Raw genomic sequence first — 25,276 nt, 5'->3', positions numbered from 1 at the left:
CTCATAGTTTATTCAGCCAAGGACTTGGGGGTTTGTCTGAGACTCAGGGACCTTTCACGGAACAAAGTTTTGTTTCTTTTTCACTTTTACTGACTGCAAATAAGAGGGAGAATCTGTTATCAATCACTATACATTACACTTGCTTTCATCTGTATGTCATCTTATCCTGTCCTCTGAACCGTTCTCCACAGGATTCTCTCTGATTTTACAGGTAAAGAGATGGAGGCTCAGGCAGGCAGTTGACTTGCCTAAAGCCATTCATTTGGCTAGTAAGTAGATGAGGCAAAGTACAGGTCACAGGACACCTGCTAATTTCATTATGCCTTCCGTCTCCAAGGGAACAGATGAGTGATGGGTCTCCATGCTTTTCTCCATGTTCTAAGATCATTCCACAGCATCAGCTCCCACAGGTACAAACATTAAGGTCCAGAACAGTCTCTGGGCAGCCCATTCCCCTTCTTTAATGATAGAAGCTCTGCCTTTACCTGGTTTGCTTATGGGTTTCAATTTAAGCTTTGGCTTCAAGAATGGATCACTGCAAGAGTTTGTGTTCTCCAGACAGGAGAACATTTTTTAGTGCTTCTCATCCTCAGCAATGGGTTTTGGCTTGACCAGCACCACCCCACATCACTTCTGTCCCTGCTTCCATGCCCATGACTGTTACCCTCTCTGCCTAGTAGATCTGAAGGGTCCCAATCCACTGAGGGCATTACTAGGAGTTGAAAGCTCAGTGGGGTCTCAGGGCTGGGAGCTAGCAATGGCAGCTGCAAAGATGATTCCTCAACTGACTCAGCCCAGCTCTGGGCCTCCTCCAACCCACTGCCACCACTGGCTTCATGCTGGAAGACTCCCAGTACAGTAGAGCTGATGTTTTTCTCAAGGGCTGAAATATGGGGGAAAACTGCCACCAGCCACCCTCTCCGCTTTCCCTCCCTCCTCACACCACAACAAAATGTTGTGGGGTATCTCCAACCAATACCAACAGTTACTCAGTGATACCTTTGGTAAGAAGTAGAAACTAAGGTATTACTCAAAATCAAGCTGAGGGACGTTTACAGGTATTGATATTTGAGCTTATTATAACTTTTTACAGAGTGAATTTCCTTCTGCATTTAATGACTAATAGGCTTTGATGCTTCTATCATCATTTCATTCAGTGGTGTTTAAGAATACTAGAAACAAAAACATTTCTAACAACATCATCATTATCATTATTCTTCAGCATCTAAGTTAGGTGGACTCTATCATGAATGGTTAAGTCAGCATCATCATTCCGATCACCATTACGAATAGAATAATATGGGGTTAAACAATCAGGCTTCATGGAAGGAGCTCAGTGCCAGAGGCTTGATACCAAGCTTCAAAAAACTTAGTTTTAGAGAAAGAATGCAAATCAAAACTACAGTGAGATATCACCTCACGCTGGTTAGAATGGTCACCATCAAAAAGCCTACAAATAATAAATGCTGGAGAGGGTGTGGAGGAGAAGGAACTCTCCTGTGCAGATGGTGGGAATGCAAACTGGTGCAGCCACTATGGAGAACACTATGGAGGCCCCTCAAAACACTAGAAACAGAGCCCCCACACAATCCTGCAATCCCACTCCTGGGTGTGTATTGGGAGAAAATTTTAATTTGAAAAGATACGTGAACCGCAATGCTCATGGCAGCACTATTTACAGTAGCCATGGAAACCACTTGGAAACATTCTAAAAGTCCGCTGACAGATGAATGGATAAAGATGTGGTACGTATATACAATGGCATACTACTCAACCATTAAAAAAGAATGAAATGATGCCATTTTCAGCAATCTGTATATACATGTCTGGACCTAGAGATTATGATAATAAGTGAAGTGAGATAGAGAAAGACAAATACCATCTGATATCACTTATATGTGGAACCTAAGAGAGATGCAAAAGAACTTATATACAAAACAGAAATAGACTCGTTGTTGTTCAGTCACGAAGTTGTGTCTGACTCTTTGTGACCCCGTGGACTGCAGCGCTCCAGGCTCCTCTGTTCACTGTCTCCCAGAGTTTACTCAAATTCGTGGAAATAGACTCACAGACATAGAAAACAAATTTAGGGTAACCAAAGGGGAAAGGGTGGGGAAGGATAGATTAGGAGCTTGGAATGAACATAAACACACTTCTATATATAAAATAGATAACCAACAAGGACCTACTGTGTAGCACAGGGAACGATACTCAATAATTTTCATAGCATATGGGGGGAAAGATGTATATTTATACCTATATCTATATATATACACACTGTAAATCAAGAATACTTGAATAAAATTTAAAAAGAGGGAAAATGGCCCTCTGTAGAGAGGAGGCCATTTATTTCACATTCCTTGCAGATATGAAGGCTCATTCTAGGAAAGCACCGTCCTCTGCTCCCTCTGGCATTCCGGAGCAGTTTCAGCTTGTGAGGATCTTGCGTCCTGCACAGAACCCTGGGACAGGATAGCTGTGTTTCATGATCAGCCCCTGGGCTGTGTGGGGGCAGGCAGGTGTGTTCAGAACCCAGAGTCCACTTTTTGCATCCTTCTCCTCTTGTCATGGACGAGGCAGTGCAGGAACTTTCCATCAGGCTTGATGGGAACAGGCTTAAACTTTTGGGGATAGCAGTGCAAAAATGAGCAATGAGGTGTCACGCGGGGTCCGTAGCTGGGGACAATTTTTACTCTTCCTATTTAACAAACATTGGATAGTGGTGGTATGTCCATGACCCTGTCTTAAGTTAGGCTCCTAGCAGCAGACCCTGAGAAGTGCTTCCTGGAGAAATGTGGTAGGAGAGATGGGGGAGTTGGATCAGGAAGGGAACCCAGCAGAGGATGGCTCCTACTCAATCCTTCCTGGGAGCAAGCTTTTCAGTGACCCGGGGCCTATGCTCAGGGAGGCCCTGGCCTGGGACTAATGCTCTTGAAATTCTTAATCACTTTGGAACAAGGGATGTGCATTTCCATTTTGCACTGTGTGTGTTAGTCCCTCAGTTGGGTCTGACTCTTTCTGACCCCGTGGACTGTGGTCTGCCAGGCCTCTCGGTCCATGGGATTTCCCAGGCAAGAATACTGGACTGGGTTGCCATTCCCTTCTCCAGCAGATCTTCCCAACCCAAGGATCGAACCTGAGTCTCCCGCCTTGCAGGCAGATTCTTTACCATCTGAGTCACCAGGGAAGCCTTGCAAATTCTGTATATGGTCCTGGCCACAGGGGAACTCCTGAGTGTGGGCACCTCAGGGCTGCCCCCCTGGGGGCCAGGGGACCTGAGCTTTATAGTTCTGTCATTAGCTATCAGCACCCCTTAAATATTCCCAAGTTTTTCTGGTTCCTTTTATAAGAAGGCAGAACTACTCTAGGGGCTTTAGGGCAGTCCTCTGAAAAAGAGCAGCCAGGGGGTGGCTGTTGGAAATGCCAGCATCTTGAAGGGGTGGCAGCTTTCAAATTCAGGGCCAAATTCTTCACACCTCTTGAGGCCAAGTTCAGGTCACGTAGTGGCTTCAGTTCTACTAGGAGTCCTCGGTCCTTCTCTTCATCTACCGCTTCTGATTATGGATAAACAGGGAAAGTAAAAGAATGATAAACAAGGTTAAATAAATGATAAATGATGCCAACTGCTAGGAATGCTGTGATTCTCCTTCCCAGGGGGACGATTCCTCACAAATCCACTGTGCTCAGGTTGGAACTGCGTCATTGCACCCGTCAGCTTTGCCTTGTTGTGTTCAGTTCAGTTCAGTTGCTCAGTTGTGTCTGACTCTTTGTGACCCCATAAACTGCAGCATGCCAGGCTTCCCTGTCCATCACCAACTCCTGGAGCTTGCTCAAACTCATGTCCATTGAGTCAGTGATGCCATCCAACCATCTCATCCTCTGTCATCCCCTTCTCCTCCTGCCCCCAATCTTTCCCAGCACAGGGTCTTTTTCAATGAGTCAGTTCTTCGCATCAGGTGGCCAAAGTATTGGAGTTTCAGCTTCAGCATCAGTCCTTCAGTGAATATGCAGGACTGATTTCCTTTAGGACTGACTGGTTTGATTTCCTTGCAGTCTGAGGGACTCTCAAGAGTCTTCGCCAACATCATAGTTCAAAAGCATCAATTCTTCAGTGCTCAGCTTTCGTTATGGTCCAACTCTCACATCTATACATGACTACTGGAAAAACCATTGCTTTGACTAGATGGACCTTTATTGGCAAAGTAATGTCTCTGCTTTTTAATATGCTGTCTAGGTTGGTCATAGCTTTTCTTCCAAGGAGCAAGCGTTTTTTAATTTCATGGCTGCAGTCACCATCTGCAGTGATTTTAGAGCCCCCCAAAATAAAGTCTGTCAGTGTTTCCATTGTTTCCCCATATATTTGCCATGATGTGATGGGACTGGATGCCATGATCTTTTTGAATGCGGAGTTTAAAGCCTGCTTTTTCTCTCTCCTCTTTCACTTTTCATCAAGAGGCTATTTTGTTCCTCTTTACTTTCTGTCATAAGGGTGGTGTCATCTGCATATCTGAAGTTATTGATATTTCTCCTGTCAATCTTGATTCCAGCTTGTGCTTCATCCAGCCTGGCATTTTGCATGATGTACTCTGCATATAAGTTAAATAAATATACAGCCTTGACATAATCCTTTCCCTATTTGGAGCTAGTCTGTTGTTTCATGTTCAGTTCTAACTGTTCCTTCTTGTCCTGCATACAGATTTCTCAGGGGGCAGGTTAGGTGGTCTGGTATTCCCATCTCTTTCAGAATTTTCCACAGTTTGTTGTGATCCACACAGTCAAAGGCTTTGGCATAGACAATAAATCAGAAATAGATGTTTTTCTAGAACTCTCTTGCTTTTTCCATGATCCAGCGGATGTTGGCAATTTGATCTCTGGTTCCTCTGCCTTTTCTAAATCCAGCTTGAACATCCGGAAGTTCACAGTTCACATATTGCTGAAGCCTCGCTTGGAGCATTTTGAGCATTACTTTACTAGCGTGTGAGATGAGTGCAATTGTGCGGTAGCTTGAGCATTCTTTGGCATTGCCTTTCTTTGGGATTGTAATGAAAACTGACCTTTTCCAGTCCTGTGGCCACTGCTGAGTTTTCCAAATTTGCTGGCATATTGAGAGCACTTTCATAGCATCATCTTTCAGGATTTGAAATAGCTCAACTGGAATTTCTTCATCTCCACTAGCTTTGTTCATAGTAATGCTTCCTAAGGCCCATTTGACCTCGCATTCCAGGATATCTGGCTCTGGGTGAGTAATAAGACCATTGTGGTTATCTGGGTCATTAAGATCTTTTTTGTATGGTTCTTCTGCGTATTTTTGCCACCTCTTAATATCTTCTGCTTCTGTTAGGCCCATACCATTTCTGTCCTTTATTGTGCTCATCTTTACATGAAATGTTCCCTTGGTATCTCTAATTTTCTTGAAGAGATCTCTAGTCTTTCCCATTCTGTTGTTTTCCTCTATTTCTTTGCACTGATTACTGAGGAAGGCTTTCTTATCTCTCCTTGCTATTCTTTGGAAATCTGCATTCAAATGGGTATATCTTTCCTTCTCCTTTGCCTTTGGCTTTTCTTCTTTTCCCAGCTATTTGTACGGGCTCCTCAGACAACCATTTTACCTTTTTCATTTCTTTTTCTTGGGGATGGTCTTGATCACTGCCTCCTGTACAGTGTCACGAACCTCCATCTATAGTTCTTCAGGCTCTCTGTCTATCAGATCTAATCCCTTGAATCTATTTGTCACTCCGCTATATAATTGTAAGGGATTTGATTTAAGTCATACCAGAAAAACATCCATTTCTGCTTTATTGACTATGCCAAAGCCTTTGACTGTGTGGATCACAATAAACTGTGGAAAATTCTGAAAGAGATGGGAATACCAGACTGCCTGGCCTGCCTCTTGAGAAACCTATATGCAGGTCAGGAGGCAACAGTTAGAACTGGACATGGAACAACAGACTGGTTCCAAATAGGAAAAGGAGTATGTCAAGGCTGTATATTGTCACCCTGCTTATTTAACTTCTATGCAGAGTACATCATGAGAAACGCTGGACTGGAAGAAGCACAAGCTGGAATCAAGATTGCCGGGAGAAATATCAATAACCTCAGATATGCAGATGACACCACCCTTATGGCAGAAAGCAAAGAGGAACTAAAAAGCCTCTTGATGAAAGTGAAAGAGAAGAGTGAAAAAGTTGGCTTAAAGCTCAACATTCAGAAAACGAAGATCATGGCATCCGGTCCCATCACTTCATGGGAAATAGATGGGGAAACAGTGTCAGACTTTATTTTTGGGTGCTCAAAAATCACTGCAGATGGTGACTGCAGCCATGAAATTAAAAGATGCTTACTCCTTGGAAGGAAAGTTATGACCAACCTAGATAACATATTGAAAGGCAGAGACATTACTTTGCCAACAAAGGTCCATCTAGTCAAGGCTATGGTTTTTCCAGTGGTCATGTATGGATGTGAGAGTTGGACTGTGAAGAAAGCTGAGCGCTGAAGAATTGATGCTTTTAAACTGTGGTGTTGGAGAAGACTCTTGAGAGTCCCTTGGACTACAAGGAGATCCAACCAGTCCATTCTAAAGGAGATCAGCCCTGGGATTTCTTTGGAAGGAATGATGCTCAAGCTGAAACTCCAGTACTTTGGCCACCTCATGTGAAGAGTTCACTCATTGGAAAAGACTCTGATGCTGGGAAGGATTGGGGGCAGGAGGAGAAGGGGACGACAGAGGATGAGATGGCTGGATGGCATCACTGACTCGATGGATGTGAGTCTGAGTGAACTCCGGGAGTTGGTGATGGACAAGGAGGCCTGGCGTGCTGCAGTTCATGGGGTCGCAAAGAGTCGGACACGACTGAGCGACTGAACTGAACTGAAATGAATGGTCTAGCGGTTTTCTCTACTTTCTTCAATTTAAGTCTGACTTTGGCAATAAGAAGTTCATGATCTGAACCACAGTCAGCTCTTGGTCTTGTTTTTGCTGACTGTATAGAGCTTCTCCATCTTTGGCTGTAAAGAATATAATCAATCTGATTTTGGTATTGACCATCTGGGGATGTCCATGTGTCGAGTCTTCTCTTGTGTTGTTGGAAGAGGGTGTTTGCTATGACCAGTGCGTTCTCTTGGCGAACCTCTACTAGCCTTTGTTGTGTTCAATCCTCAAATATCTTCCCAACAAAACACTCAATATGTGCATTTTTCTACTTTGCCATCTCCTATGCTCCAGTGTTTTGGCCACGTGATGTGAAGAGCAGGCTTCACATCTGCTCTTTATTGGAGAAGTTCCTGATGCTGGGAAAGATTGAGGGCAAAAGGGGAAGAGGGCATCAGAGGATGAGAGGATTGGATGGCATTACCAATGCAGTGGACATGAACTGGGGCAAACTCTGGGTGATGGTGAGGGATAGGGAGGCCTGGCGTGCTGCAGTCCATGGGATCGCAAAGAGTCAGACATGACTGGGCAACTCAGCTGCATTTTTAAAAGAGTGTCCCCTCCTTTAAAAAATTTTTTTTAATTTATTTATTTATGGTTGCTCTGGGTCTTCGTTGCTGTGTGCAGGTTTTCTCTAGTTGTGTCGAGAGGGGGCTCCTCTCCAGTTGCAGTGCGCGGCTTCTCACTGCGGTGGCTTCTCTTGTGGAGCACGGGCTGTAGGTGCACAGGCCTCAGGAGTTGTGGCTCACGGGCTTAGTTGCTCTGCAGCAAGTGGAATCTTCCCGGACTAAGGACCAAACCCGTGTCCCCTGCATTGGCAGGTGGATTCTTAACCACTGGACCCATAGGGAAGTCCTGCTAAGCGTTTTTAAAGAAAATATAACTCTTATGGCTTTGAATCTTTGTACCAAGTTCCTCGAACTATATATTTTTAAAAGTTTTTCTTCTTAGCTTAAAAATAAGATTTACAACACATTTGACCCTTGGCTGGCTGTGTCTCTGACTGTCTAGATACAGCTCCTCTGCAGATTAGAGACTGGCCCAAATGTGACTAGCTTTACTGGTCTACCCAGATTTTACCATCCAGCGTTAGCTTGTGGAAGAGGCTAACAAATTCTTGACCTGAGCATTTGTCTTTTAAAGGACACAGTCATGCAGACATCACCAGAAACTTCTAGGAGAGAAAAAGCATGCAGGCATATGAAATGAATCCCCTGAAATAGCTTGCACTGGCGTGCATTTCCAGGTGATGGATTCATGTCCTAAGAGCAGGAACTTCCCCACTTTTTAACATTGTCCTGCCACCTACAAACATGCCCATGGGCTCTTATGTAACACGCATATCCACTAAATACACTAAATAGACAATAAACGCGAGAGCTCAGTTGTGCTACCTGCAACCTGCCACATTCTAGAAGTGTTTAAGAATTTCCTCTATTGTACCATGTCTGAAAAATGCCTCTTTTAGCTTTTAAAGATTTTGACGTTGAAAGTTTGGTTCCTATGTCCTAAGCCACATGTTTGTCCCTGGGTCACTGTTCTCACCAGTCACTATTAGCCAGTGACTCTTCTAGGAAGAGTCAGGAAATTGCTATCCTTCTTCCCTCTGTCTTCACTGTCATCATGACCCATCTAACCTCATCTTGCCCTCTTCCTTTTCCTCTTAGCATTTTTCAGTGTGCTTACCTTGGATTTTAATTAAGTCCAATTTGTTGGACTGGCCATGGTGAGATACTCATTTTGACAAAAGCACACCCACTCATGTGGTTGATCTAGGGGCATCTGGCTAAAAACCAACAAGCATGGCACCACTAAACCTGAGCCTTCCTTACATGGGAAACCAGCAAAAGCACATTCTCTCTCTCTTTTTCAATTTCCTCAAAATATACATTCCCAAAGCACACAGAGAAGCGCATGCTCAGAGAAGTGCCACTGTTTACTAAAGATGCCCCACAAAGGCTGAAAGAGGAAGGAGAGGATGTTTGACTATCAAAGCCAATCTGGAGGAATCTTTGAAGGAGGAAGAAGAATCTAAGAATTGGGGCAGAGGCCACTGTGAGAAGACTCTTGATGTTTTTAGGCTTGTTCTAATCCTTAACATCTCCTGTTGAATCCTGCCAGGCACTAATGTCTTCTCCATCTTCCATCATAATTTGTCCTTGGAGAGAAAGAAACTAAGCCATCTTCAGGGAGTTCTCTGGGGAATGAAGGGAAAGAGGGAGTAGATGGATGATCGACTCAGGGGATGTGTGTGTGCGGTGAGATTGGAGAGCCCTCTCTGAATCCTTCGCTTCTGCCCTCGTTTTCCACTCCACACTGTGCCACACTGAATATACATCTCAGCTTGTGAATAGTGTCTTGGACTACTGAAGAGTTAAATTATTCTGAAAGACTTCCAAAGGAGACTCTGTACTCTCCCAGTATGAGAGTGACTCACTAAAGGAAATCATTACTTATATCCAATTAGTTTCTTTACAAATGCTCATTAATTTAATTTCCTAGGCAATCTTCACTTTCTATCTCAACTGGAACAGTCATAGGTAATTCCTTTTTAGGAATCCACTACAAATTTGTCCCCATGACCCAGTATGGAACTGAAGCCATCATTCTCTCTGCCTCTGTTTCTTTTCCCTCTCTCGGTCTCCATCTTTTTCTGTCTTCTTCTACTTCGCTTTGGCTTGCCATCTAATTCCATCCTACCCCACATAACCTCAAAAACTGCAGATGAAATGTTTCCATTTTAATTCTGATACTACAAGACTATTTTGCAACTCTGAATTTTTAGTCCTAAATATGGCACTTTCTCCTAGATGTTTGATACTTTTTTTTTTTTGGTCTAATGGATCAAGATGGCTGCAAATATAGTACAAATAGACCAATTAACACTGCTATTTCTTCCAAAGTCAGGGTAATATTGAAAAACTATTTTAATGGATAGAACCCATTATCATGTAAGGCCATAAACCTATATCTTTGAAAAAATAATAAATCAGGTACTTTCATACTAGTATGGCTCCTTTTTCCTGCTTTAGGCATCTTCTAATATTATCAGACTCTTCTGCGTGCATGCTCAGTTGGGTCTGATTCTTTGCTACCCTTTAGACTGTAGATGTCCAGGTTCCTCTGTCCATGGGATTATCCCAGGAAGGATGCTGGAGTGGGTTGCCATTTCCTCCTCCAGGGGTTCTTCCTGACCCAGGGATTGAGCCCGTGTCTCCTGCAGCTCCTGCATTGGATCCTTTACCACTGAGCCACCTGGACTGTGGTTGTTTTTTAGTCCCTGAGTCATGTCCGACTCTTTGCAACCCCATGGACTGCAGCACGCCAGGGTTCCCTGACCTTCACTGTCTCCCAGAGTTTGCTCTATCTCATGTCCATTGAGTCAGTGATGCCATCCAACCATCTCATCTTCATGTCCCCTTCTCCTGCCCTCATCACCTGGGAAGCCCCATCATATATCAAAGCAGCACAGAATTGCATTTTTAGAATTAAGATTCTTAATTAATCTAACACTACCAAAATAAAATAATTAAACAATGGAATCCATCATGATACCTTTTAGAAAAATAATGAAATTAATTTGGCTGTGTTGGGTCTTACTTGCAGCAAGCATGATCTCCAAGGCTTGTGAGATCTTAGTTTCCTGACCAGGGATCGAATCCACATACCCTGCACTGTTAGGTGGACTCTTTACGACTAGGCCACCAAGGAAGTCCCTCGAGATACATTTTTACAGCAGCTTTTCCTCATCACCACCTGTCACAAGGCCCTTGTAACTTGAAGGATTAGAGGAGGGACTTCCAATGATACTGATGAGTGTTTCCATCCATGTGTTTGAGAAAGATGATTTCCTTTCTAGAGACACCAGCTCTAAGTCTATCCACTCCTCTTTTATTGTTGTTGTTCAGCTCCTTGGTGCATTGTGCAAGTTACCTGGCTTAACAAATGTTTGCTTTTTGGTGATGTGCTTACTCTGTTTTGGTTTGGTCCCTGATAGAGCCTGGTTCCCCCTCTCCTCCTCATGTGCAAGGGACTTGAGCACTTGTAGTTGATAAATCCCATCAAATATGTTTGCGTAAGTTCTTCTTTCTGTCTTTCAAGATACAAAACCTAGATTTTTCTGCATGTTTGTTTTGTTTTAATGAACTTGACCACATGTCATATGGAATGCTGCTTGCTTACTTCTAAATAGTACTAGGTCCTCAGGACCTGCATACACAACCAACCACATAATTTGTAGGGCCCTGAGAAAAATAGACCCACACAGATCTTGCTCAAAAATTATTAAAACTTTCAAGTTGGTGACAGTAGATCATTGGATCAAGAGCTCATCCGCCATGAAATCCATTATTCCTACATAAATAACTTATGACTAAACCTAGGCATGATCTGTGATTTAGCCTTGGTTTGTTTCTTTGCTATTTTAACTTCCAAGCTAAATATGATTGGTCTATATCTCAGTGCTTTGAGAATCTTCCACTGACCTCTCCTTTATATTGTTGCTATCAAAAAGTCTTCTGCCAAACTAACTTGTTTCTTTGAAAGTATTTTCCCCCCTGATTGATTTTGCCCCTTGCAGTTTTTCCTTACAATGTGTCTAGTTTTGTGTATCTAATTTTGCTTTGTGTGACCTAATTTTGCTTCCTGAACCTGATTTTCATCCTGTTTTAAAAAATTCTCAGCCACTAGCTTTTAAAATATTGACTCTTGACCTATTTTTTTTTCTTTCTGAAAGTCCAATATGATCCATGCTAGAACTTTTCATGTCTTTAACTTCTTTTTAAAACTGCTTTTCTTTCTGCATTGTCCTCTAGGTAATCTCCTTCCAAACCATTTTCTGGTTCTCTAATTCTCTCTTCAGCTATCTTACCTGATCTTTAAAACCATTCATCGAGTTTTTGTTTTTTATTATATACATTTCATTTTAGAAGTTATATTTGGTCATTTTCCAAAAATGTCTGGTCTCTTTTTTAGGAGTCTGATTATTTTCTGATAATTTTTACTTCTTTTACATTTGGGCCATAATACCCAGCCTCTTTCTGATAGTTTCATTATCGGGATGTTCTTGAGGTTCCTGGGATTCGCTATCTTCTACTGTCTGCTGTTGTATGTCTTAACTCTGGTTCTTGGTGGAATCGTGGTCATATTTCCTAAAGCACTGTGTAGTTTTTGATTGTGTGGTTCTATCTCACAGAATTCTCACTCTGGGGATTTTGTGTGGCAGAGATTGAGGATCTGTTTCGATAGAGAAGTTTTTCATTTGCTTTACCAAATGCCCCTGTGATAGAATGAGATTGGGACTCTTCTTATGTTATTTAGTTGGTTTGGGATTCCTAGACTGTACAGGTGAGTGAATTTAAATGCAAACCTGTGTGAAGTGTGGCCTGTGGTTATGAAACTCAAGACAACTTTTCTTCCCTGCCAGAGCTCCCACTGCCGGGGCAGCCGAACTGTCAGCACCTGCTCTGGTGTTCAGCCTGCTCTGGTCTCAGGGATTTCCTGCACTGATCTCAGCCTCACTCTTAAAACCATGTTTGTTATTTCTGTAGGCATATCTAGGTATTTTGTGGCTGGAGGTTTTGTTAGATTCTCCTTCATGATATTGCCACAAATGATAGCTCCTGTCATTCTGAATTTCTGAGCTCAGAAAAAGCATTCTCACTATGATAACATATTTTGACATCTCTCTAGATGTTAGAAACATCTTATGAAGCAGGCCAGGAACCCTGACCAAATTCAAGGTGGTTCTTTTGTACTTATAAGAAAGTGCTCCTTATTTTTAAAGGTGGCTTTGATTTAGATGAAACTTTGGTTTTGTTCTGAAAAGAAAACAGCTAATGTACTTACTCTTTGCTAAAAATGACTGAAGTGCACAAATGGCTGGATTTATTTAGTATCAAAATGTGAGATGCTTAAAAAAATCTTAGGAATTTGAGGACACCGAGAGGGTTGCTCAGCACTGAAGGGAAAACAGGAGGAGAGAGGCATTTCGGTTCCCTGTGCCATGCATGCTCTCTAGCTTCGAATAACACCAGGATTTCTCTCTGCTGTTTCTTCCTTTAGCTGTTGAAAAATTTCAGCCCCTTCAAGATCTGGTTTATCAGAAAATGAGAAAGTCTTCACCCAAAGAAGCACCAGAGAAGTGAAGACAGATTCCTATAAAAGCTTTCATGGCTGAGTCAGCTGGGAGGGCAGCTGGTGATCATTTCCTGTCTCACCCTGCAGAAGGGAGCTACCCAGGAAAGGGATATATAAAGTGGAAGGATATTAGTTGGTTCCTGTACCTCTCCAAGGACCTGTAAGGCTCATGGCGTGGAATGCTCTGATAGCCAGACAGGGAAAATACAGCCCTGTGGACCAAGAAGGAAAGTCATTCATTTATCCATGCATTCAACACTTTTACTTCTCATTAAAGCCAGGGCTACATGGGTAATTTAGGTAGGAAACTTTCAATATGACTAGATATATATACTTAACTTTTTTCTTGTGTTTTTTTCCTGCTATTCGCTAAAAAATCATTTTCTTGACGTACAACTGATTTTTTGGTTGTTTTGGATTAAAAGCCTTATTTACTCTGAATGCAAAACATTCAATAATATTTATTGGTTTTGTTGTTTTTACTATTCTATGAACATCTTTTTCGGAGAAGGCAATGGCACCCCACTCCAGTACTCATGCCTGGAAAAGCCCATGAACAGAGGAGCCTGGTGGGCTGCAGTCCATGGGGTCGCTAACAGTCGGGCACAACTGGGCGACTTCACTTTCACTTTTCACTTTCATGCATTGGAGAAGGAAATGGCAACCCACTCCAGTGTTCTTGCCTGGAGAATCCCAGGGACGGGGGAGCCTGGTGGGCTTCCGTCTATGGGGTCGCACAGAGTCGGACACGACTGAAGCAACTTAGCAGCAGCAGCAGCAGAACATCTTTTTAGAAAAAAACACCATGCAGTATTATGAGCTTTGTCAATGAGGGAATTCTGGTTGTTCATTTTTTTTTTTTTGGTTCAAATAACATCTATCTAGTATTATGCTCCTTCAGGTTTTGTACTAGGTTCTGTGGGTCTAAAAAGGTAAATTATAAATAGTCCCTGCCCTTAGGAATCCCAAGGTACAATGCCTTGTGGGGAGGCCAGTACATATACAGAAAGAAAGTACTAAATGAGACCCAACTAATCGTCAAATGATCTAATTAAAGAATTACAATGAGGGACCTCCCTGGTCGTCCAGTGGTTAAGACTACAAGCTTCCAGTGCAGGGGACACAAGTTTGATTCTGAGTTGGGTAACTAAGATCCCACATTTGGAACAGCCCCCCCAAAAAAAAAAAATCACAATTAGTTCCACAACTTTTTGTGTGCATGATAAAGTAGACATAACATAAATTTACCATTTTAGCCATTTATTGGTGTTATCAAGTACGTTCTCATTGTTGTGCAACCATCACACCATCCATCTCTACAACTTTGTCATCTCCCCAAACTGAAACCCTGTACACATTAAATAACAACTCCCCATTTCCACCCTGGTAACCACCCTTCTATTTTTTGTCTCTATGAACTGGACTCCTTTCGGTACTTCCTACAAGTGGAATCATGTTGTATTTGTCCTTTTTTGTCTGCTTCACCCATTACTTTTTTAATCGAAGGAAACCTGTTGTACAAAAATGAACATCTCAGCCTTGTCCCTGACTGATTCACTACTTGGCTGGCCTGGTGTAAGATAGTCAACTTTTCCTAATGCCCTCGGCTCTGCAATTGCTCAACTGTTTTAGAACCGTTTTTTTTTTTTTTTGGAAGAGTCCATCACAGTGTGTGATATTAATCAATTCAAGTCTGCTGACATTGTTGTAGTGCTTAAGAGACTGCTACTCCCTGGAAACACCGAACAGCCTCCCTCCGTGGGTGGTGGTGTGGTGAGGTCAGAGGCTCGCAGGTGGGCCTGAGCCTTGGCTCTGCAGGAAGCCTGCTGGGTCCCTAGGCTGTGCGTTTCCCAGGGCTTCACGTGTGATCATGTAGAGAGACCTGCTATTCCTTCAGCCCAGCTGCCTGCCAGAAACCAGGCCCTATGGATTCCCTCCAGACTTGGGCTCTGAGCTGAGCTGTCTAACAGCTTTCCACTGGGGCCAATCAGACACTTGCCAGAGGGCCATCTCACCAACTGCTTTTGAGTCACTTGTTCTATTTGAGATCTGTCGTGTGCTGGGAGCCCTCACTGGGCTTAGGGAAAGACCTAAAGTCAGTTGAAACTTGACCCGGGTCAAGTTTCCCAGCTGTATTTCTGGGGCACTTGTTTATGCAGTGAAATGTGTAATTTACAGTGGGCGTGGTCTGCTGAGCAGGAGTCAGCTCTGGGCGGCTTACTGCCGTGAGCAAAAGAACTCATTTTCTTGGGTTCACTTCTTTTTTTTTTTTTCTATTCTTTTCTATTATGGTTTATTACGGGATATTGAATACAGTTCCCTGTGCTGTACAGTAGGGGCTTGTTTATCCATCCTATATATAATAGTTTGCATCTGCTAATCCCGAACTCTCAAGCCCAACCTTCTATTGATGGGGTCCACTACTTATTCCACCAGAATATACATTCCTCAAGGGCTGGTCTGATCTCTGCTATATTCTCATTCCAGAAGACAGCCTGGGATAAAGTGTGAATATCTCCTACAAATGGAAAGGAAACATTCTCTTGTCAGGCTATCAATGTACAGAGAATAATGTTGTTAGAAATCAGAAAAATGATACCATTGATAAATGCCCTCATGCTACTTAATCAAAAAATAGTCCAACCTATTCTAGCTCTTTCAAAAAGTAGAATAGGAAAAAAAATCTTTTCATTTAAAAAAATTTTAATCATTTCATCTTAACATAATATTACTGATTACCTTTCTTCTTAAATTTCATAGGATCTTATTGATACATCAATGAATTATGTAGAATTGAAAAAGGAAATTAATTGCTTGAGTTTTCAGAATGTTTGTATTGGTTCTCTAGTAGAGTTAAATGCTAATATTACCCCAGAAAACTGATGCAACATTTGTGAAGCAATTGCTGTAACGGGGCCTCTGTGTAACATTTCCTTGTATAGGATTTTGAAAAAAAAAAAAAAAAAGCTTAGGTCTTGGAAAATATTAGACAAGCACCTCTCTGCAGGCTTGCCACATAAGCACACGGCTTTCATTCCCCAGTGGACTCTGCTTTTGACTTGACAGTTCCTCATTTGTCTCGGGTTTGAGCCTCACTTCTGTTTTCTGACCACCAGCCAGCCCTGCCGTCTTTGTAGAAGTGGGAGGTGGCTTGGTCTTCACACAGATGTGAAGTCCATCACCAGCACACTCTCTCCCCCAACACTGTGCCATCCAGCAGAGCAGGCGTTAGTGAACAGCTCTCAATGTGTTCCCAAAGTCACCTGTGACCACTTGAATCCTCTCTCCTCCACTGGCTTCTTTCTTCTGATTTGAAGGGTTATCAGTACATATTCCTTTTTAAAAAAATTCTTTTTATGTTTAACATTTTGGGTCTATGTCCATTTTAGTTAATCTTTGTATGCGGTGCCAGATATGATCAGTTGTTGTTGCTGGTTTTTTTTTTTTTTTTGCATAGAGTTATTCAGGTTTGTACGGATGTGAGAGTTGGACCATAAAGAAGGCTGAGTGCAGAAGAATTGATGCTTCAAGTTGTGTTGGAGAAGACTCTTTGAGTGTCCCTTGGACTGCAGGAAAATCAAACCAGTCAATCTTAAAGGAAATCAACCTTGAACATTCATTGGAAGGACTGATGCTGAAACTGAAGCTCCAATACTTTGGGCACCTGATGTGAAGAGTCAACTTGTTGGAAAAGACCCTGATGCTGGGAAAGATTGAGGGCAATATGAGAAGGGGGAAACCGAGGATAAGATGGTTGGATGGCATCACCGACTCAGAGGACATGAGTTTGAGCAAACTCCAGGAGATAGTGAAGGACAGTGATGCCTGGTGAGCTGCTGATCCTGGAGTTACAAAGAATCAGACACGACTTGGTGACTAAATAGCAACAACAATTTAAGTTTACGAGGCATGTAGGAGCTTAGTTCCCAGACCAGGGATGGAACCCGTGTCCACATTAGAAGGCCAATGGCTCTGGTATCCTGGCCCGACCTTCTATCCTCTGTGACTGGATGGTATCTGATGCTACATTTCAGCAGTTCTATTGTTTGGGGAATTCTCGCAGAGGTAGCAAATAAACCCTCAGATTTCAGGTCCTCAACACTGATGTTTATATCCTGTTCAGGGTGGTGGACAACTCCCCTCGGGTGCTGATTTGAGGAGCTAGACTCCTTCTAGCTACAGCTCTCCCATACGCCGGGGCCTTGGAGACCTTTGCACAAGCTAGAGGGTGAGGGAGAGGGTACATTTCACCCTGTGAGCCTGAAATCGCTTCTACTCCATTTCCTTGAGCTGGGAGATATAATCCCACCGAGGCTTCTATAATGCGGACAGGAGAACGTGGGTGCTACTGGACACTTAAGTTTCTCTATCACAGTGATGGGCTGACCTTCCGAAGCCTCAATTTCCTCCTCTGTAAAACAGAGACAGAATCCATCTTCGAGAGTTCTTGTGAGGATCAGAGCTAATGTCTGGGATAAGACTAGCTGAGCGCTTGACACAAGCCGCGGTGGTGATTACAGCCAGTGAGTGAGGGGCTCGCTCACTTTGGGGAGAGCACGGGCAATTCAGTCTCATCCCTTCCTGATTACAAATACTTTGTCCGTGCCTGTACTTCTGCTGAAGGTTTCATAATGATTATTATGCAACCTGCATTCTGTATAATTATTATGTAAAGACAAGTATGTCATCATGATTATTATGTAATATGGATTATGTATTGTGATTATTATGTAAATACAAATGAACCTCTCACTCTAAGCATATGTCTCATGGACTAATATTCCTGGGGCACTGACATGGGCTTTAAAATATTTTCCCATTGTCTGCTACCATCTGAAAAGCTACTGTCATCAAAGAAATACAGGTCATTGCAAAAACTGCCAATGCACAGACAGCTCCAATGTGGGGCTTCTGCCGCATGCTGGGTGCCCCCTCCCCTGCCAGCCTGACTTGGGAGACTTGGATCAGCAATCATGGTTAACAGTTTGGGTAAATCCTTTCAGAAATACTCCATGTTTACTTACAAGCATGTATAAATGCTTTCTTTTTACATAAAAGCCAAATCATGCTGCAGCTTTGTCCACACTCATTCCTTTTAACAGCCACATGGTTTCCCATCATGGCCAGTTTATTTAACCAGAGATGAGAGTTTTACTGGTAAGTAAAAAGGCATCAAACTCTTTTCTCTGTATGAACTGGTTAACTCCCCAAGTTTCCTCCCCATCAAATTGCAGTCCCCCCACCCCTTCCCCTGCCCCTTCCTTCTGCAAATGCTTATGGGTGCATCCTCATGCCTCCTACAGGGCAACCGTCACCATCCCAGGAAATGGACCAGCTGCTTCAAAACTTCCTGCTTATTTTGTTAGGGAGGAGGCCGTGGGGGAATAATGTGTCAAAAGCCTGGAGGAACCCCTTCCCTGAACCTGTAGCCTCAGGCTGGTTCAAAATTGCAAAGCAGAACCCTAGTCCCATACACTGTGGGTGGGAATGCAAATTGGTGCAGCCATTACGGAAAACAGTATGGAGTGTCCTCAAAAACTAAAAATAGATTTGCCGTATGATTCAGTAATCCCACTCCTGGGCATATATCCAGAGAAAACTCTAATTTGAAGTGATGCATGCATTCTAATGTTCACAGCAGTGCTATTTACGATGGCTAAGACTTGGAAGCAACCAAAATATCCATCAACAGATGAATGGATAAAGATGTGGTACATATATACAATGGAATATTATTCAGCCATAAAAGAATGAAATAATGCCATTTATAGCAATATGGATGGACCTAGAGATGATCATAATAAGTGAAGTAAGTCAGAGAAAGACAGATATCCTATGATATCACTTATATGTGGAATCTATACAAATGTTACAAATGAGCTTATTTATTATACAAAACAGAAATAGACTCATAGACGTAGAAAACAAGCTTAAAGTTACTAAGGGGGATAGTGTGGGTTGGCAGTGGGGTAGAAAAATTAGGAGTTTGGGGTTAACATATACACACTACTATATATGAAATAGATAAATAAGGACCTACTGTATAGCATAGGGAGCTTTACTCAATATCTTGTAATAACCTATAATGGAAAAGGATCTGAAAAAGAATGTATATATAACTGAATCTCTTTGTTGCACACTTGAAACTAACACAATATTTTAAATTAACTATACTTCAGTGATAAAAATAAAATTCTCATTGGAATAATTGGAAAAAAAGAGTTAAACAATCTTTGTTTTATCTCTAGGGCACTGGGAACACGTGCTCCCAGTTCAGGAATTTGGGTCCAGAGATGTTAGAGCAGAAAAGAATTTTTGCCTATTGTTCAATCTGGTTGAATTAAGACTTCCTAAGTTAGCCTTAAGTTTTCCTAAGTTTCTAAGTCTTCCTAAGTTTTCCTAAGAAAACCAAGTGGTTCTTGCAACTTTGCTGAGGTACCAGTCAGGCAGTAAGGTCATGGAGAGCTCAGAGATCTTGGTGGTTCTGTGTTCTGTAAAGCTGTGAAAATGATCTTGTGTGTTATGTGACTGACCCAAGCCATGGGAACCCAACTGGCTTCAGTCCTAGAATAATATTTTCCAATTTTAGCCATCTTTGTGCTACCTTCTGATTTCCTTTGTGTGTGTGTGTGTGTGTGTGTGTGTGTGTCATTGCATACCTCCTTTACCAATTTATTTAGTATTTATATATTTGAAGAATTGTGCTTACTATTTTACAACTGATTTTTAGATCTACCTTAATCCTATGGAACATCTTGGAGTTACAGGTTTGTTAAGTTATATTTTTTCTAACACACATCACAATATATACAACTCTTCTTCAAGATTATTGGGACTTCCTTGGTAGTCCAGTGGTTAAGACTCCAAGCTTCCAATACAGGGGGTAAGAGTCTGATCATTGGTCAGGGAACCAAGATCCCACATGCTGCAGGGCACAGCCAAAATTAATTAATTAAATTTAATTTAAAAAATCATTCATCTATGTACTGCCCAATATCATTGCCTATGCTGCACTTTGGCAGTTGCTGTTCTAGTAACTTCCACATCTCTTCAAGGGAGATGAATCACTTTGAACCACTTAAGAGTGACCCTACGTAAGTCAAAAAGAGAAAAACAAATCTCATATATTAACACACATATGGAATCTAGAAAGATGGTGTTGATGAACCTATTTGCAGGGAAGGAATGGAGACTCAGATAGAGAGAATGGACTTGTGGACACAGTGGGAAAAGGAGAGAGTGGGACAAATGCAAAAAGTAGGGTCAGCATATCTACACTGCGGGCATGCGTGCGTGCTAGGCAGTGTCCGACTCTTTGCAACCCAATGGACTGTAGTCTTCCAGGCTTCTCTCTCCATGGGATTCTCCAGGCAAGAATACTAGAGTGGGTTGCCATGCCCTCTTCCAGAGGATCTTCCCGACCTGGGGATCAAACCTGCGTCTCCTGCCTTGCAGGCAGATTCTTGACTGCTGAGCCACTGGGGAAGCCCATGTAATAAACTACCATGTGTAAAATAGATGGCTGGTGAGAAGCTGGTATACGATCCAGGGAGCCCAGTCTGAAGCTCGGTGATGACCTAGAGGGATGGGATAGGGGAGAGAGGGAGGCTCAAGAGGGACATGATATATGCATAATTATGGCTGATTTGCATTGTTGTACAGCAGAAACCAACAGAACATTGTAAAGCAATTTTCCCCCAATTAGAAAAATAAATTAGAAAACAACAACAGCAACAAAATGTTTAAGTATAGCTGATTCACTTTGCTGTACAGGAGAAACTAACACAATATTGTAAAGCAACTGTAGTCCAATAAAAAAGTTGAAAAAAAAGATACAACTCTTTAGAGATCTTTGGAACATGTAGGATTTATGTTATAAGAAAACAAATTCTGTTTATTCTCCTGCACCAGCACAGGATGATATTTTTGGCCATAGCGATCGTCATGGAATGCTTTCTCTTTTTCTGGAAAGAAAGTAAATGCCTCCATTCTCAATGACCCCTGAGGATAAGTAGTAAAGCATGAGGAAGCACAAGGGACCCTGATCTAGCAGATGTAGGCATCTTTTTATTGCTTCATGCGCACTGGGCCAGGCTCACGTTAGTCCTATTTTTAGACTTTTGGGTTGACTTGGTGAATCTGGCCTCCTTTTCAACAGATCATATTAATGGCCTGCAGATGGGTCTGTAATTGATTCCTTTCCATCACAATTATTTCACATGCCGGCAAATGTACTCAACGTCTCCTTGGTGAATAGTCATGTAGTTTCTAAAACCTCTGCTAGGTCTGGGAACAGGTTTTGTCTTTGGCTTGGACATCAGAGGATAGACTATTCTAGAAGGATTTACTGAGCACTTGCATGCACATTCAGCGTCCTTGGCAGTTTTGTTGAGAATTCGAGTATGTTGTTGGCTCTGCCTTCAGTTACATGGAGATGCTGGTACTTACTATCTTGGCGGTTGGAGGCAACGGCTGCATTACTGGATGACATTTAGAAACAATTCCCCAATGTATTAACATACTTACAAGTTCCATTATCCAGGAATCTGTCCAACTCTTTCCCCCTCTTGGCCACACCTTGAAGTATAGCCAGGACTCCAAAAGCATTTTAATTTTATGTTCCACAGACTTTCCCTTAAGAGGCTCTCATTCCTCCTTGAGCCCCCGTGTGAAATCTGGGACCCATTTCCCCAGTGTGACAAGCACTAGTGGGAGTCGGGAGTGGAACATGAGTTTGCATACATAACAATGTGAGTCACTGTCCATCCAGACTTCAGGGAGCCACTGATGTTGCTGATATCCTCATGAAGAATTACATGGCAGAAGACGTGACCAAGTCAACAAGGCAGTTACTCACCTGATGCAAAAGACCAAATGGAGAGATGAAAAGAGAAAATGAAACTTTAGCTATGTTCATACTCCAAACGTGTTCATTTCCTAGTGAGTTAACTAAATCTTGCTCATCAGATAACTGAGATTTATCCATGTTCTCTTCAACTTGGTGCATTATCCAGGGAGCCAGTTTTTCCTCTGGAGCAAGTTTCTCTATCAATCTAGGGTGCGTGTGGCCACATCCTTTCCACATCAGATACTTTGTAAAAGTGAAAGTGTTAGTTGCTCAGTCCTGTCTGACTCTTGGACTGTAGATGGTGTCAGATCCCATGGACTGTAGCCCACCAGGCTCCTCTGTCCATGGAGTTCTCCAGGAAAGAATACTGGAGTGGGTTGCTATTCCCTTCTCCAGGGGATCTTCCTGGCTCAGGGATCGAACCCGGGTCTCTAATATTGAAGGCTGATTCTTTATTGTCTGAGCCACCAGGAAAACCATCAGATGCTTTGTACCAGGACACAGTTTAACAGATATGTTTATCTAGATCAATGTGTAATTTGAAAGCTGAAGCTTCTGCTTTAAAAGTTATGACTTCGTTTTCAGATCAGACCAATGTTACTATTATTATATGCCCTTTGAGTTATTAGAGCTTTTATTCATTAATGAGGTTACAGAAAGTTACCTTTTTTAAAAAAAATTGAAGTATAATTGACATGCAAAATTATATTCATTTCAGATATAATGTATAACTGATTTGGTATTTGTTATGTATTTCATTCAAATGTATAATGATTTGATATTTACATAATTGTGAAATGATCACAGTAAGTCTAGTTAACATCTGTCATCACATATAGTTACAGAATGTTTTTTTCTTTCAATGAGATTTCAAGATTTACACTCTTAACAATGTCCAAATATTCAGTATTAGTATTATCAACTATAGTTGCCATGTTGTACATTACATCCCCAAGACTAATTTATTTCACAACTGGAAGTTTGTATCTTTTAATTCCCTTCACCTAAGAGTTACCTTTATGATTTCCATTTATGACGTTCAATAACAATATCAAACTCAAGTAACTTTAACTTTTGGAGTTAAGAACTCATGTTACAAATATGTTCTGGGATATCTTTCAGGAAGGACCTGACCTCAGCTGCCTTACAATTCATTTGATCTCTTACAACATCTCCAAACCAACAGAATGGACAAAGAAAATTAGTCCCGAGTCTTGCTGGCTTTGAGATGAAAAGATAAATGGGAAATGGTGTCTGATGTTGTTCAGGCAGGGAAACAGGTCATCCTCTCTGGGGACCATTCAACCCTCTCCAGGATGGTGCAGATGCCATGCTTGGAAGAGCCAGCCACTCTCCCCGCTTCTTCCTTGTGGCCTCCAAGCCCACTTATGATGGTCTTGACTGTTATTGAGCCTTTTACTTAAGGAAATGCAAGGCCTGTACCAAAAAACAAACAGCAATTTGCATTCATCCTGAATTAAATTACTAGGGTGCCCAACACTTAAGTATCAAGTTACTTTTGGACAGAATGGCCATCAGAAACCTTGTTTGCTCATCTTACTTCACTCCAGGTACCAAAACCTCTGAAGTCCTACAATAAGACTCTAGGAAGTCACTCAAGTTCTCATCATCTCTAAACGAAGACACTTAATGGATTAATGTTTTGTGGCTTAGTCTAGTTAGGGGATTTCCAATCTCCAGTGATAAAGGAGTTCATTACTTTTCTAGCACATGATTGTGAGTATTTACTAGCTTGGGATTATAGTTGGCCTGGATAGACACTAGTTAGGAGGAAAGAGGTGACATCAGAGCGGGGATAGAGCTTCATCACTGACATAAATGCTGAATGATAGGCTTGATTCTTATCAATTATCTTTAAATTTTAAAAAAAATTTTTATTTATTTGGCTGCGTGGGATCTTAGTTGCAGCACGTGGGATCTTTTGTTGTGGCACACGGACTGTAGTTGGGGTGCACAGGCTCAGTAGCTGCTTGCTGGGCTCGCTGGGCTTAGTTGGTCCACAACATGTAGGATCTTAGTTCTCTGAGCTGGAGTCAAACTCGTGTCCCCTGCATTAGAAGACAGATTCTTAACCACTGGACCACTAGGGAAGTCTCCTTAAAAGAGCTTTTTAAGCTCAGAATTGGCTTCTGTTTCTTTGAAGTGGGAAGAACATCACTCTTTTTTCCACCCCGATCCTTCCTTCCATTTGCCATTGGCACTGACTTTCTTAACTAAAAATGCAATTTAATGGCACCCCTCCCATGACATCAAATTTTAATTAAAGAATGTCTCAGGCTGATCAAAGGTCCCCAGCCCCAGATGAACCTCACTGTCTCAGCAGACTCTCTTTTGCGGTGCTGGGGATAAAGAAGCTGAAGAATGGTGGATGAAAGTGCCCCAAACCTCCAGGTTTATGGACTTGGCAGATGAAAGGGCTTGGCAAGGGGCTTGGCAGATGAAGGCCAGCGTTGGCGTGTCTGAAAAATTCACACCTTCCACTCATGTGAGCTCTTATTTTTCAAATATATGTACATGGTTATAATGAATAAAATGTACATTTATTTACTTGAAAACATACCTAAATTCATTATAGACTTTTGTCATTATATATTTTCTCAATCAAGAAATAAATACTTAACATACAACCACTATTCTCTATGAGTCTGCCAACTTGGGGGGAGTTTAAAAAGAGTTCCCAGATTTGAGAATATAGAGCTGCTAATAAAGAGACAAACCAAGGCCAATACCACGCTGCTGCTGCTGCTGCTAAGTCGCTTCAGTCGTGTCCAACTCTGTGCAGCCCTGTAGACGGCAGCCCACCAGGCTCCCCCGTCCCTAGGATTCTCCAGGCAAGAACACTGGAGTGGGTTGCCAAGTCCTTCTCCAATGTGTGAAAGTGAAAAGTGAAAGTGAAGTCGTTCAGTCGTGTCCGACTTTTCGTGACCCCATGGACTGCAGCCTACCAGGCTCCTCCGTCCATGGGATTTTCCAGGCAAGAGTACTGGAGTGGGTTGCCACTCCAGTACATGCCTTCTCCATGATGAGCCTTTAAACATCAGGCCCAGTGGAGCAGAGAACTGTATCCTGGGTGGGGTTGCAGAACCGAAGGACAGAAACAGGGTGAGCTTATATCTAATGAGACCTGGAAACAGCCCACTCATGGGGGCCAGCAGCTTGGCATCATGTTTGTAAAATTCCCACTTAATTTGTTGATTTTTTATTAAAACATTATTTAAATTGAAATATACTTCATTTACAATGCTGTGTTAGTTTCAAGTGTAGAGCAAAGTGATTCTGTTGTACATATATATTTACACATATTTTTTTCAGATTATTTTCCACTGTATTAATAGGTGATT

The 25,276-nt window shown here is 42.1% G+C and overlaps 1 long non-coding RNA gene across 1 annotated transcript in view; it reads left to right on the top strand.

Annotated features, from left to right (window-relative positions):
- LOC139180438 (uncharacterized) overlaps positions 1 to 17,824 on the top strand; it is a 53,749-nt gene extending 35,925 nt beyond the window's left edge. Inside the window, exon 2 of the long non-coding RNA XR_011564705.1 lies at positions 16,524 to 17,824. This is a non-coding gene — a long non-coding RNA (uncharacterized lncRNA). The remainder of the gene's footprint in view (positions 1 to 16,523) is intronic.
- Positions 17,825 to 25,276: the final 7,452 nt, after the last annotated feature.

Source organism: Bos indicus, chromosome 28 (assembly GCF_029378745.1).
Source record: "Bos indicus isolate NIAB-ARS_2022 breed Sahiwal x Tharparkar chromosome 28, NIAB-ARS_B.indTharparkar_mat_pri_1.0, whole genome shotgun sequence".
Lineage (NCBI taxonomy): Eukaryota > Metazoa > Chordata > Mammalia > Artiodactyla > Bovidae > Bos > Bos indicus.
Note: the sequence above shows the minus strand (reverse complement) of the source record. Positions and strands in the feature narration are given on the sequence as shown.